Genomic DNA, 19,625 nt, shown 5'->3' with positions numbered 1-19,625 from the left:
TTTTTATTTTATATATATATATATATATATATATATATATATATATATATATATATATATATATGAAATATTGTACGTACAAATTCATAATTAAAGGTCACAAATCATGGTATCTCTTTTTAGAATAAAATTATGAAAAAAATATCAACGAACACCTTGGAGCAAGCAATAAAAAATCCAAAACTATTTTTTTTATAAAAAAAATATAACATTTAATATCATGAATATACCTTTGTTATAACTGTACATACGTACACTCCAAAATATAATGTATATATGTTGTCATTTCCCTCTACATATACTTTTGCGTGTCTTATACTAGTGTCAGTGTCCCTATTTATTTCTTTTTGTATTTTACTCATTTACTCTTATCATTTTCTTATTTTCAAAGTTCAAATTAATTCATCTACTAAAAAAACACGTAGAGAGAAAAAAAAAACCTTGATGCCCTTTTCTGGCCTGAACCTCTCGCCTACGGCTGTTATCCCATAGATGCGCTTCATATCTTACTGTTCCAAGCAAAGCAAAGTGAGTCACAATCATGTCCAAAAAATATAAAAACATACACATTATCAAACACAAAATAAAAGCATTATGTTCCTGAATTCAGTACCAATATAGTTTGATATTCTCAAAAAAGATACAAATAATTATCATGGGTCATTAGATACAGAAAGATTTGTAGCACTTAAACCAGAAAAGCATGTACATTTATCAATGTCTTCAATATTATTGTTCCACTTTTGCTAGCCTACATTGTTCCACTTTTATGAAGTGAACATTTTAGTCCTTAATGTGAGTGGGAAATCTAGTGAAAAAGAAGTGAGGTGAATGATATTTTCTAAAGTTGGAATTAAATATTTATGACATCACAAAACTAAAGCATGGTGAACAGGATTCAAGTTCAACATTCATTGAAGAGTATAATTGACTCAAAATAAACAGATTATTTTTTTAAAACTATAACCAAAATCAAATCATATTAACATGATTAAAATCATACTTTATACATACGTATTGATGAATGTTTTGAAACCTGCATATTAACATTCAAACAAAGTACCTTCCAGGAAGAATCCTTACAATTTCTGCCCACTTATTGTCGTATATTTGGTAATAGTAAGCTAGTTCCTCCTCCTCTGTCCATGCATCCTTCTTTCCGGGAAGCAAGTATTAGTACCTGAAATGATAACTAATTAACTACTAGTTCATCTAACGTATTTTATAGGAAACAAAGAAACAATTATATGCCAAATATAAAACCTCAGGTTATCTAACATATTTATAAAAGATAATCAATTTGATTCAAATATGTTCTTGATGAGTTAGTAACATGTGCAGAGTTAGACGCCAAGCAGAAAACTCTAACAGAAAAGGCTATAGAAAATGGTTCTTGATTAGTACATTGTACACAAAAGTTGCCATTGGATCACAGAAAAAAGTAATACATCAAATAAGACAAAAAAGATAAATTCAAAGTATACACAAAAATGGCCACTCTAAAATCTAAAAGGTCTATTGTTGCCTACCTCTCTCGGCATTGCTTTCCAATACGACCTGTTGATGAACAAAATTAATATAAAATAATAGTTCAAACTTATACTAATACAGTCACATCAACTTATTTTCTTCCAGTTCCTTCCATTGCTTCTTGACCTTCTCACTCAAAAGGTTGTCCTGTTTGTCAGAGCCACGTGATTGCAAAGTTAGGGAGCATTAACACGGCAAATTGTAAGCTAAATCAGGATGATGATGTGCCACAACCACCAAAAAACACCATGGAAAATGTTAATCCAAATGAAAGCAATATCAGTGAAGAGTCTCATTCTTTTGATGAAGAAGGATTACCTGAAGTTGACCCAATATTGGCTCCTTGAATGTAAATTATGGATGTTATCATGTCGATGTTATTTGTGTTTTCATTTCAAAACTTATCATGGACTTGTGTAATTGTCTTATTGAATTAAAACTTGTGTTATCAACGTTAATATTTCAATAGTTATTTTAGATTTAGGAGTATGAATGAACTTTACTTAATCAAATAATGTTAGTTATATACTTGTATGTAATAAATACATATATAATTTTGAATTTTTAAATATATAACGGATCAAACTGAACCAATTACTAGTCTACCGGTTGGATCACTGACCCACTACCTCGACCAAGTCAATGACCGGGCCGGATTGGACCAGATCGGGCCATTGTAATATCTTATTAGTTAATGGATTTTGCAGATGATTAATGACATAAACATCATCTTTTTTTAGTTCATATGATCTTAGTTTGTTCAATCATGTATAAATCTTTCATTTTGTATAATTTGTTTTTAATTTTGAAATTTGATTTATACATATTGTGGATTAGCCACAGCCAAATCACCTTTCATTTTTATGCAGTTTTACAAATATATGCTACTTCAAATTATATATATATATATATATATATATATATATATATATATATATATATATATATAATTTTTTTATACCTCGGGTCATTGTAGTAACACTCAAACAAACCATTATGAAAATTTGAGAATAAGAATACCTTTTTTTGTTAGCAATCCACTCATGACTGTTGTATTTGTTTTTATACATTTTATAATAATTTTTCTTTTATTTAGTAAAAAGTTAATTTAAACTAACTTATTATCTCATGGATATATTAGCAACGTTTTGTTATATTATCATGTTCATTAATTAAGATAATCAAACTTAATTAAGGAGTTAAATACATACGTTTATGCATTTGATGATAAATTAAAAGATATAAAAAATATTCACAAAAAAATGATATATAAAATAAGTTTTTTTTTAAGAATATTTTAAAATATACAATTATATGTGATAATAAATAGGAACTAAAAAATGTCATAACTGTCTTTTTACTTTACAAGAAGTAAATAGTATAGTTAGTATTACGAATTTTTTCATTAAAATAATATAAACTAATTAGCGTAATAAAACACAACAGCATAGTAAAAATGCGAACACAAAAGGCGATAATGCATGTATTTTCGCTAGCTTTTATAAAAACATGTAGAAAATTTACAATTAGTTAACGGGGATTAACATTTTATTTGAAATCACTTGAACATCTAAATTATTATGGCAAAATTATATCTTTTTATATCTATTATTATAAATTTTTAAATATATATATAAATGTATTTTATTCATTGAATGATTTATTTTATTTAACATAAGTACAAATAAAATATCACTGATGGAGATCAATATTTCTTTATGAATGTAATAAAAGAAATTTAGACTTAACTCATAAGGATGTACAATTATTTTAAAACCAGCTTAAAATTAAAATTACATGAAAATAATTGGGTTCTATTATAATTTTAGATTTTTTTAATTGAACATTAATAACTATGCACTAGTAAAAGCTTAAGAAAAATTTACAACTAATATAATTCATATAATACTCATCACTCAAAGATAAACTGTTTATATCGATTGCATTGCACGAATACTAAATCTGTTATCAGTTACCTACAATTTGGATTTTGTACCTAATTTTATTTGATTTTTACATTTATTTGCTCAACTTATTGTTTCATAAATTACTATACTTCCAACTTTTGACCAATGCATTGTAATTTTTTTTAATCTTTATCTTTATATATATATATATATATATATATATATATATATAAAAGTAAGTAGGTCTGAGACATTTTTATCATTTTATTTTTCCACTCAAAGGGTAAATATGTAAATAACATGTTTAGTATTTATGGTAAATAAAATTATTTTTTAATTAATTTTTCTTTGGTCATTAAAGCAGACTCTTTATTAGATCATGATGGAAAACAAAAGACACAAAGTAAAGAGTCATTCATTTCTTGAACAATTAGAACAATATCTAACGTGTTCAAAGGTATTCTAATTCTTCTTATTTAGTTTGATCAAAACATGTGCATTAAAAGGAATTAATTGAGTTAAATAAAAACAAAAATTAATGTTATATCTCTTGCAGTAAAAAAATGAGTGAATATGCAATTTAGTCCCTAAGATTGTATCCATTTTGCATATTAGTCCTTAACTTAATATTAAATTCAAAATAGTCTCTATCTTTGCATAAGTGTTGCAAAATAGTTCTTCCGTTAAATTTTAAAGTAACGTCATTAGTGAGGTCAATTTTAGTATCACATAGACTATCCAACGTGACACTAAAGGATGACGTGGCATGACACGTGGACATGCCTCTTAAAAGATGTCACATCATTTGATGATAACAAAATGAGTAAATAGGCAATTTAGTCCGTGACTTTGTACCCATGTTGCATATTAGTCCCTAACTTAATAAAAAATTCAAAATAGTCCCTATCTTTTGCATAAGTATTGCAAAATAGTCCTTCCGTTAAATTTTAAAATAATGTTGTTAGTGAGGTCAATTTTAGTGCCACGTCATTTGATGATGATAGAATGAGTGGCTTCTTCAAATTTGATGGTTCTGAACCAATTAAGGCATATATACGAAAAAGAACTCACACACACTTGCAAAAATAAAAAGAACCAAAAATCCACAGCAACAACCTTATCTTTGTAGCCGTCAACACCAATGGGCGAGGTCTGCATAACCATTCTCTTTTCCTCTTTTTTTTCTCTTCAATTACCATCAATGTATCATTCCGGGTTTTGATTTTTTTTTTGTGTGTTTTAAATAAGAAGAGAAAAAATCAGAGGAAAACAAAGTGGAGGAGAAAAAAACAAATGAAGAAGAAAAGAAAGAAGAAGAGAAAAAACCAGAGGAATCAAAAGATGATAAGGAATCCAAGGAGGAATCTGCGCCGCCAGAAATCATGCAAGGCACAACCTTTGCAATGCATGGACACTTTAAGCATGATTTCTGGCATCTTTTAAGTTAAGGACTATTTTGCAACACTTATGCAAAAGATATGGACTATTTTGAATTTTTCATTAAGTTAGGGACTAATATGCAACAGGGGTACAAAGTCAGGGACTAAATTGCTTATTTACTCATTTTGTTATCATCAAATGACGTGGCATCTTTTAGGAGACACATCCACGTGTCATGCCACATCATCCTTTAGTGCCACGTAGGATAGTTCACATGGCACTAAAATTGACCTCACTGTTACTTTAAAATTTAACGGAAAAACTATTTTGCAACACTTATGTAAAGATAGAGACTATTTTGAATTTAATATTAAGTTAGGGACTAATATGCAAAATGGGTACAATCTCAGGGACTAAATTGCTTATTCACTCCTATTTATATTATCTATCTGAAAAAACCTAAACAAATAATGTAAAAATATTTTCCCTAATATATGATTTATTTTCATAAAAGGAATTACTTGGATGATTAATGCATGCACGCTTTGTTTTTCTAAAGCAATTCATGGGAATGTCAAATTCAATACATTTAATCATTGATATTTCCTAATGCATTTGAAAATAGATAAATGAAGATCAAGTTGTAACGTGCGGAGTGGAATCATTAACGTTTCTTCTTTAGGTTGTATTGGAGGTTAGGTTTTTTTTCTCAATAAACCAATTGTTTCAAGTACGGTGAGAGGAGGTTGATCGGGGGACGGTGGCAACCAGAAGTCAATAATGACGTGAAGAAAACAAACTGGTACAGGAGGAGATAGAGGCGTTTAGAGAGGGAGGAGGTTTCAGAGAATCAAGCGTCGTACTTTCAGTGGGATTGCAGCAGAGATTGGATACAAAGTCATATGTTTTTCTTCTTTTGTCAATCACTCATCCTCCTGTCTCTCATACGTCAACATTGTTTCCCGGAGAGATTGCGGTTTCAAATGACGTGTATTCATGGTAGTAACATACTTTTTTTTATTATATTTTCATTTTCGATTTCTCACCCAGCGAAAGCAAAATTGGAGATTCAGCTTTCCCATGGTTGGCCACTATGACAACAAGTTTTCCTTTTTATTTCCTTTTTTCTGTTTGCCCCCACTCAAATTTCTCATTTTTTATGTATTTTATAAGGCCGAATCCTGCCTTCTTCATTTTGTTTTGTATCATTTTAAATTTTTTTATCAACAATTATCATACGGTTTCCTACTTCTCTCTTTCTGATTCTCTTTTTCCATCTATGGTTGTATCCAAAACTGAACAAGAGTAACAAAAATAAAGAACGAAAGCAAAAAGCATGGTTTGAACAAAACTCCTTCATGCTCCCAAGTGCCAAAGGGTTTTCCTTTTCCTTTAAAATTCTTCTTTCTAGCTCGATTAGCCTTTTTTGTTTCGTTATGATTCTAGATAGGTTGATGAAGGTGTTAAACAAGTGACCTCAATAGCTTACGAAGTGGAGTGAATTAAGTTTAAAGAATTTTCCCTAATAAATTTTAATTCTCTTTAAATGAAATATGCAGACTTAATAGAAAAGAAGTAAAGAACAATTCAATTGATACTTCTTTGAAATATACAAAGTAAAATTAAAATGCAATAAATTAAAGGAGTTTAGGGAAGAGAGAATTGCAAACTCAGTTTAGTACTGGTTCGGCCACGCCCTGTACCTATGTCCAATCCTCAAGTAACCTATTTGAGATTTCCACTAACCTGTAAATCCTTTTACAAATTTTGAACCACCTAGGGATACCCTTCCCTTGTGTTCATAGAACTTTACAAATCAAGAGATCCATTGTCTCTTGATTAACAATTGATCGCTTTGAAGTACAGAAGAAAGTTGCTCTCTTCTGGAGAAGAATGATACAAGTTGAAGAACTTATAAGAATTCTTAATGATTTTGCAAGTGTTTGGTCAAAGGTTTTCTTGTGAGAGGATATGACAATGAATGTTCTAAAAAACTCTGAAGAATTTTGAGTACAAGTCACATATTTATATCTAGGCTCAAACCTTTTGTATCTATTCAATCGTTACTTACCCATATTACTTTACTTGTCACTTTGGGACTATATATGCTATTTACTGGTTTCATTGAGACACTTATGTTTTGCTACTCATTATGGTACCTAAAACTTATTTATTTATATTTTGTGACAATGAAGGCTCACTTGTTTGCCATTACTAATTATTTAAGCATGCATGCTTTATTTATGTCAGTGTTTCGATTTTGTTCATTGATTTGTAGTTTTAACACAATAAGTGATTACTATGATTTATTATGCATGCTTTAACAAGGAAAATGAGTTTTAATAAATTGGAATAGAAAGTTTGTATTTTCGGCAAAAAATTCCTCAATCTTTCCTTATCTTTTGAGTTAATAATAAAGAAGGCTTGAGACTATCTTTTTATTAAGGGAATCAGTAGGTTATTTTGGAAGTCTATATTTAAAGGTGCTACACAATGCTCTCTATGACTCCAAGAAAAGAAGATATGTTATGCCTCTGCTCTTGTTGAATATTTGAGCTGAAGAAAATCTCAAATTTTTGGTAGTTGATTATCTGCCCTAAGGCAGAACCATAAGTATCAAGAGTCTCCTAAAGGATAGTAATTGATATGCCATCATTTTCTTCTATTTTCTAAACCCTTTTTTGCACCATTTTAATTACTGATTGGTCTTAATTGTCAATTAATCAGGCAGTTTTATTATTTGGGCTCATTTAGCTAATTTGATGTTTTTAATATAATTTCAGGAATTAATGAAACATTGGGCTTAATCCGGATTTTGGTTATGGACTTGAAGAGGGCAAATAAAGCAGCGCTTACCTTAGTTAATTTCTAATTAGGAAATTTCGCAATTTTATTTTATGTTGTTCAGTGTTTATTTCATTTTGGGCAAGAGTATTGTAATAGGGCCCAGTGACTTTGAGTGACTCTTTTTAAATAGCAGCCTTGGGATTCGTGAAGGCCATTCTGTTATGCTATTCATTATTCAGAGCTTTTGGTTTTTAGGGTTTTACGTTTTCTGCTTTGATGCTACTGTTCACGTAATGCAATTTTACATTTTCTGCTTCTAATTACAATTTCGTTCTTGTTTCTTCTTCTGCTTTCAATTTCGTTTCTGTCCCATTTACGTTTCTGTTCATTTACATTTTTGTTCGTTTACGTTTCTGCTTCATGTTTCATTTACGTTTTCTGTTAGAATCTATGGAAGGCTAAATATTTTGGTGTTGTTTCCTTTTGAGGACGAAGCCCAGCTCTCTTTGAGGTTTCGTTTATAATGTGGTTTCCTGGCAGTTTTCCCTTCACCAGTTAACCCAAATTCGTGAACATTAATCAGTGCACGCTTCGTGTTCGATTAATTGCCTCTGAGCCTAACTTGTGTTCATGCTTAATGGACGAAGGGCTAACTGGTGTATGTGGTGCCTAATCACGGATTGACAACCCTAAGTTGATTTTTGCTTAGTAAATTGAAATAGGGTTGGATTAAGAGGTTAACTGTTAGGGACAAATTCTCCATGACCCAGGATAAGAGAATGGCTTCTGAATCAGAGGAAATAACCCATTTTTAATATTAGTAGTTTCATATTCCAGTTTACTTATTCTGCTCTTTAATCACAAAACAAACAAACCCCCCCCCAATCGTTACTGTTACTGCGCAAGTATATTATGAACATTTGGTTTGTCATTGCTCGTTGGGAAACGACCTAGGATCACTTCCTAGTTACTGCATTTTCATGTTTATTTGATTCGGGTATGGCCTCGATCAAATTTGGCGCCGTTGCCGGGGAGCAGTGTCCAAAGGTTCATAATAGCTAGCGTTGTGTGTTTAATTTTTTCCGTGTTCTATGTTTAATTGTTAGTATTGTGTTAATATGTGTGTTAATGTTGTTTAGTGTCTTGGTATTTTGTTTAGTGTGTGTTCTGTTTCAGTTTTTCTATTAAGCGTTTCCCCTGTTTCAGTTTTGGGTGTTTTGCTATGAATAGTGTTTTGCGACGGACTTAGCGACCATTTTTTGCTTGCGGCAAACCAGAGTAGTAGTAGAAATCATGTAACGACGGATTTTAGCGACCACCCATGCTGAATTATTTGTGATTTTTTGTTTTAGTAGCTAGGGTTGTTATTTTTGGCTGAATTTTTTGGTGGTAACTTCTTTTAATCCATATTTTGTGGGAAAAATAGCTAGAGCCTTTAGTTTGGTCAGATTTGAAAGTTCCAAAAAAGTAGCAAATTTTGTGTTTGTCAAAACGTCAAACAACCATAACTTTTGCTCCGGGTATCAGAATCGCAATTATTATATATGTATTTGGGGTAGAAAAAAATTTCCTACGCCGTGGCAGCCTGCCATAGGCTGGCTGAGGTCTCCATCGTCCAAAAAAAGTGATTCTGTCAAAAGTTTTTTATTTTTCAAGTTTTATTCACTTATTTTTCTTAACCTACCATGTTTAGCTTCTATAGTTATACTTTGAATTTTTGTCTGAAATTTTTGTGCTATCTTCTCATCATTTTATAAGGTTGCTCACAAAATTTCAAGTCATTTGGATATCATTTGAGGGTAGCTGTAGTTCAAACCTACACCTTTATTTACATGACAAGGCAACTAGTTGTGTATGCTGAATGTAGTGTATGACTAGAGGCAATCCATCTGACTTACAACCCTTTGATCCTGAGATAGATAAGACATTTCATAGATTAGTTAGGCATCATTTTATACCTTTTGATCATTCTGAGCATTCCATTACTGGTGAATCTGTGCATTCTGTTATTGGTGATTTTGAACATCCTGATCTTGAACATTATAATTTTGAGCATTCTGATTCTGAGCATTCTGATTTTGCACATTCTGAGAACATGGTACAACCTCCACCCCGTGAGAGGACTCTAAGGGAAATGGTTGCACCTGATTTCACCTACGAAAGCTTGTGCATCCAATACCCTGATGAGGATGTCCCATATGTTCTTAAAACTGGACTGATTCATTTGCTTCCAAAGTTTCATGGCCTTGCAGGTGAAGACCCGCACAAACATTTGAAGGAATTTCATATTGTCTGTTCCACCATGAAACCCCCAGATGTCCAAGAGGATCACATATTTCTGAAGGCTTTTCCTCATTCATTAGAGGGAGTGGCAAAGGACTGGCTATATTACCTTGCTCCAAGGTCCATCACGAGCTGGGATAACCTTAAGAGAGTATTCTTAGAAAAAATTTCCCTGCTTCCAGGACCACAGCCATCAGGAAAGATATCTCAGGTATTAGACAACTCAGTGGAGAGAGCCTGTATGAGTACTGGGAGCGATTTAAAAAACTATGTGCCAGTTGCCCTCACCATCAGATTTCGGAGCAGCTTCTTCTCCAATATTTTTATGAAGGACTCAGTAATATGGGGAGAAGTATGATAGATGCTGCCAGTGGTGGAGCCCTTGGAGACATGACTCCTGCTGAAGCCAGAAATTTAATTGAGAAGATGGCTTCTAACTCCCAGCAGTTTAGCGCCAGAAATGATGCCATAGTCATTAGAGGAGTGCATGAGGTAGCTACAAACTCAACTGCATCATCTGAGACTAAGAAGCTAGAAGGCAAACTGGATGCATTGGTTAACTTGGTAACCCAGCTGGCCTTGAATCAGAAATCTGTACCTGTCGCAAGGGTTTGTGGTTTGTGCTCCTCTGCTGACCACCATACAGACCTTTGCCCTTCCATGCAGCAACCTGGAGCAATTGAGCAGCCTGAAGCTTATGCTGCAAATATTTACAATAGACCTCCTCAACCTCAGCAGCAAAATCAACCACAGCAGAACAATTATGACCTCTCCAGCAACAAATACAACCCTGGATGGAGGAATCACCCTAATCTCAGATGATCCAACCCTCAGCAAGACAACAACAGCCTGCTCCTTCCTTCCAAAATGCTGCTGGCCCAAGCAGACCATACATTCCTTCACCAATCCAACAACAGCAATAGCCCCAGAAACAGCCAACAGTTGAGGCCCCTCCACAACCTTCCCTCGAAGAACTTGTGAGGCAAATGACTATGCAAAACATGCAGTTTCAACAAGAGACCAGAGCTTCCATTCAGAGCTTGACTAATCAGATGGGACAATTAGCTACACAATTGAATCAACAACAGTCCCAGAATTCTGACAAGCTACCTTCTCAAGCTGTCCAAAATCCCAAAAATGTCAGTGCCATTTCATTGAGGTCGGGAAAGCAGTGTCAAGGACCTCAACCCGTAGCACCTTCCTTATCTGCAAATGAACCTGCCAAACTTCACTCTACTCCAGAAAAAGGTGATGACAAAAATTTACCTAACAATTTCTGTGCAGGTGAATCTTCTTCCACAGGTAATTCTGATTTGCAGAAGCAGCACATTCCCCCTCTTCCATTCCCTCCAAGAGCAGTTTCCAACAAAAAAATGGAAGAGGCAGAGAAAGAGATCTTGGAAACATTTAGAAAAGTAGAGGTAAACATACCTCTGTTGGATGCAATAAAGCAAATTCCAAGATATGCTAAATTCTTGAAGGAGCTGTGCACTAATAAGCGGAAGCTTAAAGGAAGTGAACGAATTAGCATGGGCAGAAATGTCTCCGCATTGATTGGTAAATCTGTTCCTCAAATTCCTGAAAAATGCAAAGATCCAGGTACATTCAGCATACCTTGTATTATAGGGAATAGTAAGTTTGACAATGCCATGCTAGATTTAGGAGCTTCTGTTAGTGTTATGCCTCTGTCTATTTTTAATTCTCTATCTCTAGGTCCCTTGCAGTCAACTGATGTGGTAATTCATTTAGCTAATAGAAGTGTTGCCTATCCTGTTGGTTTCATAGAAGATGTCTTAGTTAGAGTTGGTGAACTGATTTTCCCTGTTGATTTTTATATTTTGAATATGGAAGATGGATTTTCTCAAGGATCAGTTCCCATCATTCTAGGCAGACCCTTTATGAAAACCGCTAGAACTAAGATAGATGTTTATGCAGGCACACTATCCATGGAGTTTGGTGATATAACTGTTCATTTTAATATTCTGGATGCTATGAAATACCCATCTAAAGATCTTTCTGTATTTCGTGCTGAAATAATTGACCATATTGTTGATGAATACATGATTGATCTTTATTCTAATCTGCATGCCTCTCACTCTTCATGCATTGAGTCTGAAATTGTACTTGATCATATGTATGAATTTGATGCTGAGAGTGAATCTGAGAGTGATATTGATTGCATGTCTGGTAGTGGTGTTTTACCTCTCGAGATTGATTTTATAGAGTCAGATAGGACTAACCATGTTTCAGGAAGTACACATACCTCTGACTTTCTTTATGAGGTAAAGGCTGAGAAACCATCTCCTTCTACCACTGTCCAGCCAACCACACCAGAATTGAAGCCTCTGCCATCAAATTTAAAATACGCTTACTTGGATGATAGCAAGAGTTTTCCAGTGATTATATCTGCCTCCCTTGCTGATGAGCAAGAGGAGAAGTTGTTGTCAGTTCTCAAGAAGCATAAGAAGGCTATAGGCTGGACCCTGGCGGACATTCCTGGTATTAGCCCATCCACATGTATGCATCGAATAAATTTAGAGGATGGAGCTAAACCAGTAAGACAGCCATAGAGAAGACTCAACCCGGTGATTCTTGATGTAGTGAAGAAGGAGATAACCAAGCTTTTGCAAGCTGGAATCATTTATCCTATCTCCGACAGCCAATGGGTGAGTCCCGTCCAGGTAGTCCCGAAGAAGACCGGCCTCACAGTGATAAAAAATGAGAAGGAGGAGCTGATTCCTACTCGGGTGCAGAACAGTTGGAGAGTCTGCATTGACTATAGGAGGCTGAACCAGGTTACCAAAAAGGACCATTTCCCCTGCCATTCATTGACCAGATGCTTGAACGCCTGGCAGGTAAATCCTACTACTGTTTCCTTGATGGTTTTTCTGGTTATATGCAAATTACTATTGCTCTTGAGGATTGGGAAAAGACCACATTCACCTGCCCCTTCGACACTTTTGCCTATAGGAGGATGCCTTTTGGCCTGTGCAATGCTCTTGGTACCTTCCAGCGGTGCATGATTAGTATTTTCAGTGATTTTTTAGAAAATTGCATAGAGGTGTTTATGGATGATTTCACTGTATATGGATCCTCTTTTGATGGTTGTTTGAATAGTTTGGAAAAAGTTTTGAATAGATGCATTGAAACTAACCTTGTTCTAAATTTTGAAAAATGTCATTTTATAGTTGAGCAAGGTATAGTTTTAGGCCACATTATTTCCAATAAGGGTATTGAAGTAGATCCTGCAAAAATTTCTGTTATTTCACAATTGCCTTACCCCTCTTGTGTGCGAGAGGTGCGATCTTTTCTTGGTCATGCAGGATTCTACAGGCGCTTCATAAGGGATTTTAGCAAAGTAGCCCTTCTACTATCCAACTTGTTGCAAAAGGAGGTGGAGTTTGACTTTAATGACAGATGCAAAGAGGCTTTTGATTGCCTCAAAAGAGCGCTGACTACCACCCCCATCATCCAGGCACCCGATTGGACAGCCCCTTTTGAGCTTATGTGTGATGCATCAAATTATGCATTGGGGGCTGTCCTTGCTCAGAAAATTGATAAATTGCCCAGGGTGATATATTATGCTTCTAGGACTTTAGATGCTGCCCAAGCGAATTATACTACTACTGAGAAAGAGCTTCTAGCCATAGTTTTTGCTCTTGAAAAATTTCGATCTTATTTGCTTGGTACCCGCATTATTGTTTACACTGACCATGCAGCTCTAAAGTACTTGTTGAAGAAGACTGATTCTAAGCCTAGGTTGATCCGATGGATGCTCTGGCTCCAAGAGTTTGACTTGGAGATCCCTGATAGGAGCGGAGCACAAAATCTAGTTATTGGTCATTTGAGTCGGATCGAACGTGTATCAGATGCGGATTCACCCATTCGGGATGATTTCCCGGATGATCATTTGTATATACTGTATAGTATTTCTGACTCTCTTTCTACTCCCTGGTTTGCTAACATTGTCAATTATTTAGTTGCCTCTGTTTTTCCTCCCTTAGCATCTAAGGCCCAAAAAGATAAAATTAAAAGTGATGCTAAGCATTTTATTTGGGATGACCCCTACTTGTGGAAATTGTGCAGTGATCAGGTAATTAGACGATGCATTCCAGATCATGAGACTGACTCAGTCCTGCAATTCTGTCATTCTTCCGCACCGGGAAGTCATCTGGGTGTTCAAAGGACAGCTCGCAAAGTGCTTGATTGTGGTTTTTATTGGCCCGCCATCTTTAAAGATGCGTGGAAGATCTGCAGCACTTGTGAGCAGTGTCAGAGAGCAGGAAATACACTTACATGGCGACAACAAATGCCTCAGCAACCTATGCTATTCTGTGAGGTGTTTGATGTCTAGGGTATAGATTTCATGGGCCCTTTTCCTGTCTCTTTTGGTTATGTTTACATTCTCCTTGCAGTTGACTATGTTTCAAAATGGGTGGAAGCCAAGCCCACTAGAACTAATGATGCTAAAGTTGTTGCAGACTTTGTCAGGTCTAATCTTTTTTGCAGGTTTGGAGTACCTAAAGCAATTGTTAGTGATCAAGGAACCCATTTTTACAACAGGACAATGCATGCCCTGCTTAAAAAGTACGGGGTGGTACACAGGGTATCCACACCATACCACCCCCAGACCAATGGACAGGCAGAAATTTCTAACCGGGACATCAAGAGAATTTTAGAGAAGATTGTGCAGCCAAGCAGGAAAGATTGGAGTACCAGGCTTGATGATGCTCTCTGGGCACATCGGACTGCCTACAAAGCACCCATAGGAATGTCTCCTTATCGGGTTGTCTTTGGAAAGGCATGTCATCTTCCAGTGGAAATTAAGCACAAAGCTTACTGGGCAGTGAAGACTTGCAACTTCTCTATGGATCAAGCTGGTGAGGAAAGAAAGTTGCAACTGAGTGAGTTAGATGAAATCCGCCTAGAAGCCTACGAGAATGCCAAGTTCTACAAAGAAAAGACCAAGAAGTTCCATGATAGCATGATAGTTAAGAAGGACTTCATGGTTGGGAAAAAAGTGTTATTGTATAATTCTAGGCTTGGACTCATGAGTGGTAAGTTGAGGTCTAAGTGGATTGGTCCTTTTGTTGTTACTAATGTTTTTCCTTATGGTACAGTTGAGATAAAAAAACGACTCCACAAACAAGAGCTTCAAGGTCAACGGACATCGACTTAAGTCATTCCTCACGAACCCTTCTTTAGTGGACGTAGTGGTGGAAGAGACTTCCTTACTCCACCCTACTCTTCCTCCACCATGACTTAGGGAGTTTTTCTTTTCCTATCTCCTTCTTTGCTTTTATTACACTTGTTCGATTCTATTTGATGATTTAATTGTTTTTAATCTTTTAATTGTGCTACATTGAGGACAATGTGTTGTTTAAGTATGGGGGGGAGTGTTCTTTGGTCTTGCTAGTTTTGTTGGTTTTGTTAATTTGTTAGTTGTGTTAATTTGTTAATGTTGTTAGTTTTGTCGGATTTTTAGTTTAATATTTTGGGTCAATTTTGTGTGCATGTACAACTTTGCATGTTTTTCTTTGAATTATAGGATATGTTCAAGAAATGGTTAATTGTTTTGAAAATAAAAGTTCTTGACATTTTGTGACTTGAAATCCTTGATTCTCCTCTACATGTCATGATAGTTTTGAAAGCTCAATTTGAAAGTGATGAGTTTACCTTTGTGAGAATTTGAGCCATCCATCATCATAATCATTTGGTGTGTTTTGCCCCATTGATTGCTTGCACAATAGCCTTGGCTTGATTCTTGTTGATGCTTCCTAATTCACATGCATATTTGGAAATGATTGAGGCAATTTTGTTCTTATAAGCTTCTAGCCAAATGGACTTACCTTGAATTAATTCCTTTGATAGCCCTTTTGAGCCTTGTTTCCCTTTCCTTTTTTTGAAGCTCACTACAAGCCTTAAATGAAAAACCATGATATCACCATATCCTTAAGGAATTTTGGAGCTTTGGAATTGTTTTGGGAATAAGTGTGGGGGGTTTTTGTTTCATTGGATAACTTGTTTTGTTGGCTATGCTTCATGATGTATTTTGGGCCATACTTGATGAACATTGTATATTGGTTAAATGTTGGACATGCTGAATGAAATGTTGTTTCTCAAAGGCTATAGAGTAAAAAAAAAATCCGAAAAAAGAAAAAGAAAAGCAATAAAGTTGAGTGAACAAGATCTTAAATGGCACAAGAATGATGAAACTCTTGGTTCTACTCTTTATGTTTAAATTTTATCTGTACTTCTTTTTATTTTCTTATTTTTTCTTAATATGCACTTATTCACCATTGCTCCTCTATTCCTTTGGGATTTAGCCACTTATTCCATATTTTTCCATACCTTGTCCTTGGCCCCATTACAACCTTAAAAGACCTTTTGATCCTCATGTGCTTGTGTTTATGGGTTGATTGTCAATTTTAGAATCTTGCCAAGTTTATGTGGTGTTTGTTTTCATGGGTGCTTTGAGGGTAAATAGTAGCCTAGACACTTGAGAGATAGAGTGTATATCTTGTGAGGCTTTATCATTTTTCATTCTTGAGCTGATTAACTATTTTGCCATGATTGGGTTGCTTGGATGATTTTCATGAATGTCTTGATTTTTTTTGGATCTCCTTATGTTAGATGTTACCCATTCCTTTCATTCCTTGATGTTCATTGAGAAATATGTGAATGTTTTTGTTTGTCTCTCTTTGATATCCTTGGATTTTGTTCTTTGTTTCATTTTGCCCAGGAGTGCAAAAGGCTAAGTATGGGGGGTTTTGATGTGCCATCATTTTCTTCTATTTTCTAATCCCTTTTTGCACCATTTTAATTACTGATTGGTCTTAATTGTCAATTAATAAGGCAGTTTTATTATTTGGGCTCATTTTGCTAATTTGATGTTTTTAATATAATTTCAGGAATTAATGAAACATTGGGCTTAATCCGGATTTTGGTTATGGACTTGAAGAGGGCAAATAAAGCAGCGCTTACCTTAGTTAATTTCTAATTAGGAAATTTCGCAATTTTATTTTATGTTGTTCAGTGTTTATTTCGTTTTGGGCCAGAGTATTGTAATAGGGCCCATTGACTTTGAGTGACTCTTTTTAAATAGCAGCCTTGGGATTCGTGAAGGCCATTCTGTTATGCTATTCATTATTCAGAGCTTTTGGTTTTTAGGGTTTTACGTTTTCTGCTTTGATGCTACTGTTCACGTAATGCAATTTTACATTTTCTACTTCTAATTACAATTTCGGTCTTGTTTCTTCTTCTACTTTCAATTTCGTTTCTGTCCCATTTACGTTTCTGTTCATTTATATTTTTGTTCGTTTACGTTTCTGCTTCATGTTTCATTTACGTTTTCTGTTAGAATCTATGGAAGGCTAAATATTTTGGTGTTGTTTCCTTTTGAGGATGAAGCCTAGCTCTCTTTGAGGTTTCGTTTATAATGTGGTTTCCTGGCAGTTTTCCCTTCACCAGTTAACCCAAATTCGTGAACATTAATCAGTGCACGCTTCGTGTTCGATTAATTGCCTCCGAGCCTAACTTGTGTTCATGCTTATTGGACGAAGGACTAACTAGTGTTTGTGGTGCCTAATCACGTATTGACAACCCTAAGTTGATTTTCGCTTAGTAAATTGAAATAGGGTTGGATTAAGTGGTTAACTGTTAGGGACAAATTCTCCATGACCCAGGATAAGAGAATGGCTTCTAAATAAGAGGAAACAACCCGTTTTTAATATTAGTAGTTTCATATTCCAGTTTACTTATTCTGCTCTTTAATCACAAAACAAACAAACCCCCCCAATTGTTACTGTTACTGCGCAAGTATATTATGAACATTTGGTTTGTCATTGCTCATTGGGAAACGACCTAGGATCACTTCCTAGTTACTGCATTTTCATGTTTATTTGATTCGGGTACGGCCTCGATCAGTAATTTACTTGTTCTCTACCCTGCAAAATAAAAAACAATTGTCAATGAATAAAAGATGTTAGAGGGTTGGAACCCCTCTACACACCTTCAATCAATGGATATCTCCTTTCGCCACTCTATATTTTTAGGATTGCTGAAAGACTTTTAGTAACAAGGATAAAAAAGGTAGGGTGATAGTGGGTCACCCTATCTTAAACCTCTCCCTAGAATAATTTGCCCCACATTCTCACCATTTACAATCTTTGAGAGTTGAACAAATTGAAGACAAAATTGCATCCACTTCACTTATTTTTTATGAAAACCCATTTTTTCTCAAAACATGTAAGTGAAAATTCCAACCAACACAATCAAATGCCTTGCTAATATAAATCTTGAGAGCAATTTCACCCATTTTTCCTATTTTTTTACATCTCACATAATGTAGCTCCATGTAGAGCATGTGGGCATTGGATCTTCTTCATCAATGGAGTTCTTTGCTTCATGAAAATCAATTGTAGTGGAATAGAGAAGGAGGAAAGGTGATTGAAGACGCCACTTCAAGGAGAAGACGAGTAAAGAACAAGTTCACCATCATAGGAAGCCATGGATAAGAGCTTGAAGGCAGGAGAAGATGAGTAGAGGGAGAGAGGGATAGGGGAACAAAATTTTGAGACAGAGAAGAGGAAGAATGAGGTCTAAACTTTGAAGTCTAATTTCTCAAAATTAAAGTTGAAAAAAAATGCACACACACGGCCTCTATTTACAACCTAAGTGTCACACAAAATTGGAGGGAAATTTGAATTTGAATTTGAATTTGTAGAGCCAAATTTGGAGCCAAAATTTCACTAATTATGATTAGTGAATTTCAGCTATGGTTCAGCCCACTAATCCAAGATCAAGTCCAAGATTCTCTACTAAGTGTGCTTAGGTGTCATGAGACATGTAAAACATGAAGGACATGTACAAAGTGTAACTATATGATGTGACAATGGAGTGTAGCAAGCAAATGCTCACCTGCCCCTCTAAAATTTAATTGGATTGGGCTTCTCCCAATTCAATTAAATTTCTATCCCAACACACACATCAAATAGTGCACTTAATGATATGAAATTACAAAACTACCCCTAATACAAAAACTAGTTTAGGTGCCCTAAAATATAAGGGCTGAAAAATCCTACATTACTAGGGTACCCTCCCTACACTATGTAGCCCTAAATACAAGGCCCAAAAATAATGAAACCCTAATTATTATGTACAAAGATAAATGGACCCATACTTAGCCCATGAGCCCAAAATCTAACCTAAGGCTCATGAGAACCCTAGGGCCTTCTCCTGCATCCCTACCCCAACCTTCTTGAAGTCTCCTAGCCATGGCTCTGGTGACGGGTCCCCTCCTTGGGAGGATTGCATCATCACGTGGTGAATAATTTTGTAAGCTAGAAGGACATTATCTAAGACAAAACATTCCTCAGCAAAGGCTAACTGTTCTTGGGATATACATTTGGGAAGGATAGTTTTAAGGCGATTGGCAAGGACTTTGGATATGATTTTGTAAGTGATGGCAAAGGGAAATGGGTACGAAATCTTTCATAATGGAGGGATTGTGGTTTTGGGGAATAAGGACAGTAGTTGTTTGGTTGACCTAAGGTTGGAAATGACCTCTTTCAAGCTAGCAAACAACAATATTACAAAGTTCAGGACCATATAAGTGCCAAATTTTCACGTAAAAAGTAGGGTTTAAACCATATGGGCCAGGAGATTTGTTAGAATCCATTTGGAAAAAAGCATATTTGAACTCGTCTATGGTAAAGGGTGCTAAAAGGGAGTCATTGT

At 35.1% G+C, this 19,625-nt stretch overlaps 1 long non-coding RNA gene and 1 other non-coding gene across 2 annotated transcripts; both read right to left on the bottom strand.

The window, feature by feature from the left end:
- Positions 1 to 254: 254 nt before the first annotated feature.
- Positions 255 to 1,669, bottom strand: LOC102666456 (uncharacterized). The gene is made up of 3 exons (XR_419527.4): positions 1,530 to 1,669; positions 1,064 to 1,180; positions 255 to 509 (listed from the first exon to the last, which is right to left on the bottom strand). It is a non-coding gene; the product is annotated as an uncharacterized lncRNA (long non-coding RNA).
- Positions 1,670 to 10,076: 8,407 nt separating this feature from the next.
- Positions 10,077 to 10,183, bottom strand: LOC113000316 (small nucleolar RNA R71). Its single transcript, XR_003265606.1, has one exon. It is a non-coding gene; the product is annotated as a small nucleolar RNA R71 (small nucleolar RNA).
- Between the last annotated feature and the right edge of the window lie 9,442 nt (positions 10,184 to 19,625).

This window comes from Glycine max, chromosome 18 (genome assembly GCF_000004515.6).
Source record: "Glycine max cultivar Williams 82 chromosome 18, Glycine_max_v4.0, whole genome shotgun sequence".
Classification (NCBI taxonomy): domain Eukaryota; kingdom Viridiplantae; phylum Streptophyta; class Magnoliopsida; order Fabales; family Fabaceae; genus Glycine; species Glycine max.
Note: the sequence above shows the minus strand (reverse complement) of the source record. Positions and strands in the feature narration are given on the sequence as shown.